The following is a 12,293-nucleotide window of genomic DNA, read 5'->3' as shown; positions in this document are numbered from 1 at the left end:
CGTCGATGATGTACAAAAATAACCAGCTAAATTGGAGTACATGGTAAGTGGCATGTTAGAGGAACTAGCAAAAAGCTGTAGAAAGTCAGAGAATAGAGCAAATGGCTATTCTCCCTGATGGAGGTGTTCTTTGAGAGTGGCGTACCTAATGTGTTTTTAGAAGTAGTCCATTTGAATGGGTCCTGAAGGATGAGTAGGAGTTTGCTAGGTAAACACAGATGGAAACGTGATGACTTAGTATGCTCAGGTGGACATAACCAAACACTATGCACTGGGTGGCTTAAACAATAGAAATTGATGTTTTCACAGTTCTGGAGGGTGTGAAAGTCTACACTCAAGGTACGAGCTGATCTGGTTCTCTGAGGGCTCCCTGCCTGGCTTGCAGATGGCCACCTTCTCCTTGTGTCCTCACATGGCTGAGTCACAGCAAGCGAGAGCTCTCTGGTATCTCTTCTCCTAAGGTCACTAGTTCTATCAGATCAGAGCTCCATCTTCATGATCTCATTTTACCTTAATTAGTGTACTTCCTTACTCCAAATACAGCCACATGGTGGGTAGGGCATCAATAAATTAATTAGGGTGGGGAGTACAATTTAGTCCACAGCACATGAGTCATGAAAGGGCCAGAGATGCTATTTTATGCTATTATTATCATCTCCCTTTTAAGACTAATGGGAGAATTCAATGAAACCATGACCATAAAGTACCTAGCAAAAGGCCTGGCACATGATACACATTCTTTATTATTGCTGCCACCGTGATGGTGAAGGGAAATTTACAGAATGAATTACAAGGGATGAGTTGACACTGGAAGGAGGTCCCACTTCTCAACCCCAAAGGCGTGTATCTACAACATCCCAAGTAGAACCCATTAGTACAGCAGCGTACCACAGGGCTGAGTCCCTGGGGCATTGTCCCCAGAGGGTTGCTGCCTGCAGTCACCTTGGAATTCAGCTGGAGGTGACATAGAGCTAGGCTCTTCCAATCAAATGTGCCTGTGGGTCTCCTTTGGACCCTGATAAGCTGCAGATGCTGATTCCAGAGGCCCCAGAATCTGTATTTCTGACAAACTTCCAAAGAATGCTGCTGCTGGGGCAAGGACCAGGTTTGAGTGGCCAAGTGCCAGACACATGGATGAGATACTATCAGTGACAAGGAGTCCTCTGAGGCCAGGCTGGCTGCATCTGGGGTTTCTCACTCTGATTTCCATCTGAGGCTAACATCAAGCCAGAGATGCATCCACAGTAAAAGATACCAAACCTGGGCTGGGTGCGGTGGCTCACACCTATAATCCTAGCACTTTGAGGATCACTTGAGTTATGAGACCAGCTTGGGCAATGTAGTGAGACCCCCATCTCTATAAATATTTTTTAAAAAATTAGCAGGTAGAGATCGGAGGGAGGCAGCTGCTAGCCAAGGGACATCAGGGACCATCGGCCACCCTAAAAGCCAAAAGAAGCCGGGAAGGAGTCTACTCAGAGTCTCTGAGGAGGCACAGTCCTGATGACCCCCTTCATCTCTGACTTCTTGCCTCCAGAACAGTGAGAGAATACATTTCTGCTGTTGTTGGCCACTTGGCTTGTAGTACTTTGTTGTGGCAGCCCTAGAAAGTAAAAGCTGCCTCATACCTGTTCCTTTGCCACAGGTGTGCAGGAACAATGCAGTTGGGGTGAGCAGTTTTCCTTCTGAATAAACAGATGACAGTGAAGTAATAACCCTGTTAGTGGATTTAGAACCATATAAAAATTGTGGCCTTCAAAATTTCTCTATCTTGATCTTCAAATATACTCAGCAAATAGCAGACTCATTATGGGAGGTGATCTATTTTTCTTACTGCTAAAAGGCATTCTTCTTTTGATTGTTGTTGCTCTAGGTGTGAACAGTACTTCACAATTGAAATATTTTCAATTCTCTTTACAAAATATTTTCTCTTCTGAGACCCTCCCACTACAGCCTGGTGAGGTGGGAGGGGTCAGATGCCAGGCCCAGAATCACACCAAGTCCCTGCTGCCCATCCAGGACAGCCTCTACCTCAGCCCAGCCCTTCCTAGCTCCCAGACTCATGTGAAAATCTGTCAATGAGAGCACAGTTTGAGAAATTCCACAGGAACTCGCCTATCTGTCCGGAAATGCATATTTTTCCTAGAAAGATTAGCACAAGGCTACTGCCAGACATGGCTTAATACAAACCAGGAGACAAATGTCAAGTTGTGGCTAAATGTGGCAGACTGAACACAGCAGCTTATCTCTACTGCATCAGGAAAGCCCACTGCAACAACATGAAAGAATTAAAAAGGAAAGGGCACGGTGGCTCACTTCTGTAATCCCAGCACTTTGGGAGGCCGAGGTGGGAGGATCACTTGTGGCCAGGAGTTTGAGACTAGCCTGGGCAACATAGTGAGACCTCATTTCTACAAAAATAAAATTAGTTGGGCATAACGGTCTCAGCTGCTCAGGGGCTGAGGTGGGAGGATGGCTTGAGCCTGGGAGTTGGAGGCTGCAGTGCTATGATTATGCCACTTCACTCCAGCCTGGACAAAGTAAGACCCTGTCTCAAAAAAAAAAAAAAAAAATAATAATAATAATAATAATAATAATAAAAAGGGGGAAAGGAATAAATTCATGAAAAAGAGAGCAAATGAAAGAGGAGACAGGAAGGGACAGAGTTCCCCCAAATTGTGAAAGGTGACCAAGAAGAAAGGAGAAATCTAGTCACAGAGGAGAGAAGGAAGAGTCAGCAACAGGAGGTGGTCACATTACACAGAGTGCCCCAAAAGGTCGGACATGGGAGATGCCAGGTACTTCCAATAATGCAGGAAGAGGGGAAAACTTTTAGAAATACTATAATTTATACCCACAGATAGCTAAGAGTTTATAACTTTAAATAAAACACAGAAAGTTATAAAAAGGAACATTTGAATAACAAGAAAGAGCTCTTAGAAATAAAAAAAATGAGAAATAAAAATTTCACTAGAAGATTTTAAAGTTGAGAACTCCCCTAGAAGCTAGACTTGAAGGTAAACAGATGGGAAAGAAAAGAGGATGTAAGACATTTAGAGCCACAAGTCAAAAGCTTCAACATCTGAGTAACGTGACTTCTAGACAGAGAGACCCCAGAGGAAAGGAAATTAGGTGAGAATAAGATATGAAAAACTTCCAGAACCTTCCAGATTGAAAAGGGCCAGAGAGTATCTCACAGAATGAATGAGTAAAGCTCATCTCAAGGTAAATTATTGGGAAATCTGAAAGACAAGGAATGAAAGGAAGATTGTAAAAGTTACAAGGGAGAAAATCAGAATGGCTCAGGGCTTAGTGAAAGTGAAACAGGAGAATTCCCTGGATCCCTTCAGGGGACCTGCCACAGGGGTGTGGCTTGCTTACTCAGCCCACCAGGCTCAAACCCCTCGCGAGTGGGTGCCGGGGCCAAGGCAAGCAGCTTTTGGGCTCCAGCCCCATGGTAGTCTCTAGGGGTGTCAATGCTCTTTTAGCAGTTGCCATCTGAGGATGTCCAAGTGTTAACCAGCTCAGTGGAGACTCAGGGTGACAGCCTTTTACACCCTGCCCTCTTGGTACCCAAGTTCTTGTCCAGCATCCCGGAAGAATCAGGTCCACAATCACCACTTGAAGGGTGGTGAATGTGGAGGTTTTATTAAGTGGTGGAAGTGGCTCTCAGTGGAAGGGGAGCTGGAAAGGGGATGGTGCAGAAAGAAGGTGATCTTTCCTTGAAGCCAGGCCATCTCCAGCAGGATTCATCTCCAAAGTCCTGACGTCTGAAGTTAAACCGCATCTATCTGTAGTCTCCAGCACTCAGTTGCTTCTTCTCCTCTCAATATTCAGCTGCTTGTCGCTCTGCCAGCTGAGGTCTGGGGTTTACATGGGCACAGGATGGGACAGTGGGATGGGCCAAAAAGCAACACTTGGGAGCAAAAACAGGAATGCCTGTTCTCTTTTAGGGCTGTGGGTCCAGGCTTGAGGGTAGAGCCCTTGCCAGGGACCCTGCCCTTCTGCCTGTCCGTATCAAAAGTATATTAGAAGCCAGAACAGGGTGTTACTACCTTTTTCACTTTCCAGACATCAGCAGTAACATCTGTGTAAATCTGAACACTTGAGACCAGATGCAATGCTCTAGGGCTTTACCCTGTGGGCAGAAGGGATTGATATACCTGCACACCTGCACCTCAGCTGTGCTGTATCTACTGGGACTTTCCAGGCTGGAGGACAACGGAGTGCCCAACGTCACACTCACTGGAGGCAAGCTACTTCTTGTGCCTCAGTTTCCTCTTACATAAAATGGACGTAAAGATTGAACCACTTCACTGGGTCACCGTAAGGATTAAGCGACTTAGTATACACCATGCCCTTAGAACGGCATCCAGACTAGGAGAGCTCTAATGGGTATTTGGGATGATGATGATGATGTGGAGGAGGAGAAGGTGGAGGAGGAGAAGTTGGAAGAAGAAAAATTAAATGACTCAAAAGCTGAACAGCAGACTGGATGGCACCCTCGCCAGGAAACTGCGACCACCACTGACAGGAACTAAAACTTTAAATCCAAACCCTGGGGAGCTGGAACAAGGCTTTCATTCTGGGGCAAAGTAGCTAAATGTTTAGGCCTGCCCATCGGTTCTGCCCACAAATGCTGCGATTCTTCCTGCTTGCTGTGGCTCTAGGGGCGGCCACGCTGCCCCTGAGGACACACTGTCTCCTTGTTCCCCTCAGCAATAAGTCCCAGCGTTCAGAACCCTCGTTAAACACACTTCAGATTAGGTTTCAGAGTCCCCGACTCCAGGCTGTGAAGAGAATGGGCCCTTTCAGCTCCCTCACTATAATGGAGCAACGACACAACCACGGCGTCATTAGTACACAACTCCCTCCTTCTTTCATTCCAAAATTCTGCAAAGATAGATTGTGTGTGTGTGTGTGTGTGTGTGTGTGTGTGTGTGTGTGTGTCTACATGTGGGGGATTTCTACTGCTTTCTTGCAAACCTGGTATGAAGCAAGCAACAGAAACAAAAACATTTAGGGGAGAATCCAGCTCTTCATAGTGCTAGGTTTGTCATCTCCTGATCTTGAGTAATTCATTATCTTTTCACCCTTTTAGAAGTAGATGAATAAAAAATTCTAAAATTTATCTAAATTAAAAAATCATCTTGACACCTTGATACTTTAATATCTATTAGGCAGAAAATAAAATATCACACAAAAACTGAACAAGGCAAGTATAAACCAGATGACAACTGCTTGTAGAAAGTAGGACACCACTTCCAGCAAGAGCAAAAGATGTGTCTTTTTCCTCATGTCTAGTAAGATTGGCACTTTTCTCCTTGGGCTCAGTGGTCTAATGAAGTCACGAAAGTGCATTCAGCCCACTGAAACTGAATCTTTAGAAAACACACCTGATATCATATACTAATACTTGGCTTCCAAAACTATTTTTCCAAAGGAAGGCGGAAAGTAGAAATTGTGTTGAACTTGGTCCCGTGACTCAGCAGAAAGGTGAAGACTTTGTAAAACAAAGCCACCAATGACACCTGTGGTTCCCATTGTCATCTTCCATCATATGCAGGCGAAGTTCTTCAACCTTGTCTCTGAAGCACAGCTTTTCCCCAAGAACCGATCTTACGTGAATGAAAAATTATTCTGTTTACAGACACTTTCTACAGAAACTATTTTTTAACATTTTTTTCAAATAGTCATTTGGGAGAATGGGAAGATTTTCTTACCCCTTAGAAGGAGACTTTAATGTTTTTATGTAAAAGGCTTTTAAACTGAAAATCCATGAATCAAACTGAAGTATGAAAACACAGCTTTCCGGATCCTTTAAGAATTCTTAGCTCTTTAGTTTCCAGAAAACTTCCCAAACATTTTTACTTTTCATTCTTTTTTTAAAATGTACTTTTCAGGTTTAATATTCTGTTAACCATGGGAGTGAGTGGGGGTGGGGGTGGGCTTCAGCTCCAGCTTTGTGTTCTGCAAAGAGGTCAGAGTTCTAACCAGACACTTGGTATTTATTCTCCTTTGAAAAGCTGGAAAGCTCAGATTAATATGGAAAAGAACTTTACAAACAGGTATATAACAAAAGTACAATCATATCCAACAGACACAGAAAGGAGAATGGTGGTTGTAGGGCTGGGGGTGGAGGAGGGGGAGAGGGGAGTGGGGAGTTAGTGTTTAATGGGGACAGAGTTTCAGTTTGGGAAGATGAAAAAGTTCTGGAGACGTGGGGATGGCTGAGCAACAACATAAACATACTTAATACCACTGAACTGTACACTTAGAATGGTTAAAATGGTAAAGTTATGTTATGTATATTTTACCACAATAAAAAAATGGGGAAAAAAGCATATCCGAAAATACTGACAATCTACAAAATGGACTGGTAAACTGGGTGGGTGTGGGGAGGGTAGAAAAAGTCAAGCACTATAAAAAGTATTTTCATTATAAAGATGGAGGGAAAACTAACTTTAATGTCATTTTCAACAGATGAAGCTATTACTATTAGGCGCAAAACTGTGGGAGATATTTGGGAACAGCACAGAATAGGGGAAGGCAGGGGTTCTAGGCTCATCACGTCAGGACTTTGAAGCTGGCTTGCCACTTACTAGCTGTGGGGCTCAGGCAGGTCTCCTGGCCTGCCTGGACACTGGCTTTCCCATCTGAACAATGGAATGACGACGTCCCATAAAGGAGTGGTTGTGAGAGTTAAATGAAGGAAACATACATAAAGTGCTAAGCACCAGTGCCACCATCCAGCAGGGATTCAAGAAGTCAGTTACCCGCCTTGCTTCATTTTTAGTTGAAATATGTTGTGTTATTTTCAACGTTTGGTAGCTATGAAAATTCCACCTTCAGTATTTTTAAACCTCACCGTACTTTAATCACTATAAAATAAAACTTAAACTTCCCCTTATATTTCACTATCTTCTGATGAGCGGCTGGGGAATGAGACACTGACTAGAAGAGGAAAAAGGTGGGAAATGGAGTCTGTACGATCCACAAATGAGGAAACCACTAAGAAACAAAAAATGATATGGGTTCACTACGGATGGCAGTCTCTTCCCACTGAAAGCTTGCTAGAGTAAGACAAAATACAAACACATAGATTCTCGATTTAGGAAAAAGAAACTTACAAATAAGCATATAACAAAAGTATATAAAGCATATCCAACAACGCTGACAGTCTAGAAGGACTAAAAGATTATGAATTACTAAGCATATTTTTTAAAAATATGAGTATCAGACAACCAGTTTCCTTAGGTGTTAATAAACCACAGTTCTGGGAAACAAGATGCTTCTGCTTTGTTTACAACACAGATTCTGTAAGCTCCGTCAAATGCAATAGAAAGGGATGCTGATCGATGGCCAGGATTTAATTAAAAAACTAATTCCAATTGATTATAGCAGTGATTCCAAGGGCACTCTGGAAATGAGGCTTGCCTGAAAACTTCTAAGCACTCATGTCTTCTGGCCCCAAACCTAGAGAGCCTCACATGCCTGAATGTTCCTGCAATGACTCTACTGCACATACACACTCATACATTTGTGGACACTCATGACACACAGGAACTGGGATACCACGCAGCTTAATGACATTCTTTACCTTCTGTGAGTACCTTAATTTTTTTTTTTTTTTTTGAGATGGAGTCTCACTCTGTTGCCCAGGCTGGAGTGCAGTGGCGTGATCTTGGCTCACTGCAACCTCCGCCTCCCAGGTTCAAGTGATTCTCCTGCCTCAGCCTCCTGAGTGGCTGGGATTACAGGCACGTGCCACCACGCCCAGCTAATTTTTGTATTTTTAGTAGAGACGGGGTTTCACCATGTTGGTCAGGCTGGTCTCGAACTCCTGACTTCAGATGATCCACCTGCCTCGGCCTCCCAAAGTGCTGGGAGTGAGCCACCATGCCCGGTAGATGAAATATTTTTTCTGACAATTTCCTTGAATTTCTCTGCCTGCATTTAACCTGTCACTTATGATTACCATCTGACTTATCACATAAACAATTTCCAAATAGCTTCTCAAGTCAGCTTTATCAGAAACAATCATCTTCTACTTTAAATCAGACATGTCACTCCTCTACTCAAAACGTTTTTCACTCAGAGTAAAGGCCACAGTCCTCACAATGGAAAAAAGGGTCCCCAGTGATCTGCCCCACCCCCGTCACCTACCTGAGCTCATATCCAAATGTCCTCCCTCTGGCTCACTCCTCTCCAGCCAGGCCAGCTGTTCTCTAGCACACGAGGCACACACCCACCTCCGGGCCTTTGCACAGGCTGGAACACTCTGTCCTCAGAAATCTTTGTGGCTAATTCCCTCACCTCTTTCTTCGCTTTGCTCACGTCAGGCTTTCAACAGTGCCGACCCTGACTACCCTATTCAAAATTACAATTTGCCCCACACCTCCATCCCTGATTCTGCTCTGTTTCTTTTTATTTTTCACCTTTACATACCACTTTCTACACACAAAAGACAACATCTTCTTCTAACGCTCCTTACACACTGCCGTCTTTCTCTGCTGGAAGGCATACTCCCTCAGGATATGGATCTTGTTTTGTTCACGAGAACAGCATGATGCATAGTAGATGCTCATAAAGATTTGCTGAATGAATAAAATAATTTTAAAACCATAATTCCCATGGAGAGACCATAATAATACAGTCTTTAACAAAAACAACTATAAGCTGGGGTCAAGAGTCTAAAGCCAACTAGCGAAAATATATATATATTTGAGACAGAGTCTTGCTCTGTTGCCCAGGATGGAGTGCAGTGGTACCATCTCGGCTCACTGCAACCTCTTCCTCCCAGGTCCAAGTGATTCTCCTGTCTCAACCTCCCAAGTAGCTGGGATTACAGGTGCACACCAGCATGGTCGGCTAATTTTTGTATTTTCAGTAGAGATGGGGTTTCGCCATGTTGATCAGGCTGGTCTTGAACTCCTGACCTCAAGTGATCCATCCGCCTTGGCCTCCCAAAGTGCTGGGATTACAGGCGTGAGCCACCATGCCTGGCCAAGAATATATTTTTTTATTTCAAGAAATTGTTGCTCAAAGAGATGCTGTCTGCAAAAAGCCATAAATGCTGACCATTAACAAAAGGCCAACTATATGAAAAAAGCTTAAAAGAAACAGAGAAAACAGAGGATGACACTCTTTTGATAGGGAAACATGTTAACTTCTACAACAATGCACAACAAAACTAGTCATGTGACGGTCACACAGGAAAAGAAACACCTAGGGGAAGTTTAAACTTGCAGAATGAACGTGTCACATCACAAGCTGTGATTGGCAGCGCGGCGCTTCTACAATACCCCGCGGGCGGCTTTTAAGAAAAAATTAAATATATGACTCCATCGATGTGTTGAGTTTTTCCGGATTCAGTGCTCTTGGAGTACAGGAGGCCCCTCCCTTATCGTCAGTCTTGCTTTCTCTGGTTTCAGTTACCCTTGGTCAATTTTAAATGGAAAATTTCAGAAATAATCCCTAAGTTTTGAATTTCCCGCTGTTCTGAGTAGTGAGGAAATCTCTCGCCGTCCTCTCTGTCCCACCCTGGACATAACTTCTCCCTTCACCCAGCAGATCCAGGCTGTCCATGCTCAAGGGCCACCTCGGTGAGCAGATCAGCTTCCGAGATAAGCAGTGCTTGTGTTCAAGTCTCCCTGAATTTACTTCCTAATGGTCCCAAACAGTAGTGATGCTGGCAACTGGGGTATGTCAAAGCGAAGCCTTAGAGTGCTTCTTTTAAGTGAAAAGGCCAAAAGTTCTTGACTTAATGAGGAAAGAAAAAGAGTCATGTGCTGAGTTTGCTAAGATCTGCAGTAAGAATGAATCTTCCATCTGGGAAACTGTGAAGAAGGAAAAAGAAATTAATGATACTTTTGCCATCGCACCTCAAGCTGCAGAAGTTACAGCCATAGTGTGTGATAAGTGCTTAGTTAAGATGGAAAGGGCTTTATACTTGTTGAAAACATGAACAAGAAGAAAGAAAAATAAAATCCTAAGGCTCTCAACCCACCGAACAGATCCTCCTCTTGGCCAAGGGGACCCCAGAGTAACCTTAAAGCTGGGTCTGTGGCTGTGAGGGGATGGGAGGTCCGAGGAGCCTGGTTACACCCCCATCCTTGCTTGCTAAAGGCCACAGGCTTTCTTCCCTAAAGGCTGAACAAAAGCCAGTTCTTTCTGAAGATTCCACCTAGGACTTAACCAACAGACTGACACCACCCCTCCCTTTTGTGATGTCAATGAAACAACAAACCAGCATTCCACCAGCCTGTGGGGGGTGTGCAGTGAGGGCCTGCGTGTCCTCAGCTTCAGCTTAACACATTAGAGTCCAGAAAACTCTGCCCTTGGATCATGCTAACACTAACATGTTTTGAACATGGGACCCGTGAATCTCAATTGCGTGCGCATGGTTCTCGTTTCATGAATATTCATGACTCCCCCTATAGCTTATTGAATATGCCTATTACCCACCCCATTCAGCATAAATTTCTGTCTTATTCTTCCCCTCTGAAGTGTTCTGGCTTCTGACCAGAGGCTATGCTTCCTAGCCTGTCAGAATGCCCGCTTTGCAGGCTGCAACCCTTTATGAGAAACAAAAAGCTCCTTTCCAAATTTACAAACTGTCTCATCCTTCAGCTGACAACAGAAACGTGTCCAGAGTGACAGCAATCAGGTCTGGTACTATCCATGGCTTCAGGCATCCACTGGGGTCTTGGAATGTATCCCCCATGGACAAGAGGGAAGGACTTTATCAGAAACTTCAGTTCCCTTTAAACTGGCTCACCAGTTAACTTTGTTGCTCTCAATGTGATTGTTTTAAAATCTGGCCAAGAGAAGGAAGCCTGAGATTTAGCACATTCCATTGTTAACTCACACTGGTTTTGAGTTTTTTGCTCAGTTTAAGTCCCTTGTTATGAAGCCTTATCTTAAAGTAAACCATCCTAACAAGCACCGTTTTAATGATAATTCCCTTTTATGTAGGTATCATCACTCCAAAAGTTAGCTGTTTGAAAACTGAAGGCAAATGTAAGATATATACTAAGAAACATGGGTTTCGATGACACATTTTAAAGAAAATCCTGTGAAATTATAAACTAAATTTAGTGACATGGGCAGCCTACAGTGACCTAATACCAGCACTGACATAAAAGCCGTATTGGAAAACAGAGAGAGGTTTCTGAAAAAGCAACGCAAGCAATAAGAGCCATCTTTAAAAACAAATATTTTTTAACACTTCTATGATTAGACAGCATTCGAAATGTGAATCTACAGTGGTGACCTACAGCAAAGAATTTACACAAATGAAAATGGAGTGTGTCTCCTTCCATAGAGAGTTAAGGTTATTCAGAGCGACAGTATTCTACCAATTGCGTGTACTCATTAAATGCATTTGGCCCACATTTATAAACAATAACATTAGTGCTCAAAACAAATCAAATTAAAATACCAAAGGACAATAAGCACATTTTTAAAACAGATCTGTCATCTATCAAAAATTATACATGCCCTAAAAGAAGATGAGTTCAGAAGTTTGCCTAGGAATTGGACAGCTGAGACTCAATTCTAGCTGACACAGGCAGCAAAATGATCTAGTTTTAAAAGCTTAGATCTGCCTTCACCATCTAACTCCTCAACTATGTGAGATGACTTTAACATATTCTAAAGAATTATGCCAACAGAAAAGTTTATTGGAGCTGCATATCCTAGTGGGCACGTACCAGGTACTCTATTTTACAAAAACCACTGTGAAAATTACATATTGTTCTCTCCCCCTGAAAGGCATGATTAGTCCCAATAGTAGTGCATCAGGAGAGGAGATGCAGGAACCAGCACGTGTGGAAAAGAAATCAGGCAACAGATTCGCAGAAACAGAAAACAGAATGGTGCTTACCAGGGGCCAAGGGAGGGGGAAATGGGAAGTTGTTGAGTGGGAATAGGGTTTCAGATTGCAGGATGAAAAAGTTCTGGACCTCTGTTTCATAGCAATGTGAAAATACGAAAAGCTACTGAACTGTATGCTTAAAAACGATGAAGGTGGTAAATTTTATGTAGGTGGGGTTTTTTTAACTAAAACAAGAAAAGAAAGCAGTAAAGGCTAAATTTCCAAGTCTGAGCCTGTGAAAAAGAATGTTTCCAGAACGATATTATAGGCCAGGCTGGTTTATTAATTGCTTGGAAGAAAAACACGAAAGCAGAAACAAAACACTATAGACAGGCAACACACCTGCAACTGATTGTCCTTTTGCATATGTTTATTCATTACCAAGCAGACGAAGCCATTTGTGTCTTTATGTTTG

General features: G+C 43.2%; 1 protein-coding gene and 1 long non-coding RNA gene across 6 annotated transcripts in view; both read right to left on the bottom strand.

The window, feature by feature from the left end:
* FARP1 (FERM, ARH/RhoGEF and pleckstrin domain protein 1) overlaps positions 1 to 12,293 on the bottom strand; it is a 311,003-nt gene that overhangs the window by 115,706 nt on the left and 183,004 nt on the right. The window lies entirely within an intron of this gene.
* LOC129526288 (uncharacterized) lies at positions 9,145 to 11,016 on the bottom strand. The gene is made up of 2 exons (XR_008670923.2): positions 10,010 to 11,016; positions 9,145 to 9,839 (listed from the first exon to the last, which is right to left on the bottom strand). It is a non-coding gene; the product is annotated as an uncharacterized lncRNA (long non-coding RNA).

This window comes from Gorilla gorilla, chromosome 14 (assembly GCF_029281585.2).
Source record: "Gorilla gorilla gorilla isolate KB3781 chromosome 14, NHGRI_mGorGor1-v2.1_pri, whole genome shotgun sequence".
Taxonomy (NCBI): domain Eukaryota; kingdom Metazoa; phylum Chordata; class Mammalia; order Primates; family Hominidae; genus Gorilla; species Gorilla gorilla.
Note: the sequence above shows the minus strand (reverse complement) of the source record. Positions and strands in the feature narration are given on the sequence as shown.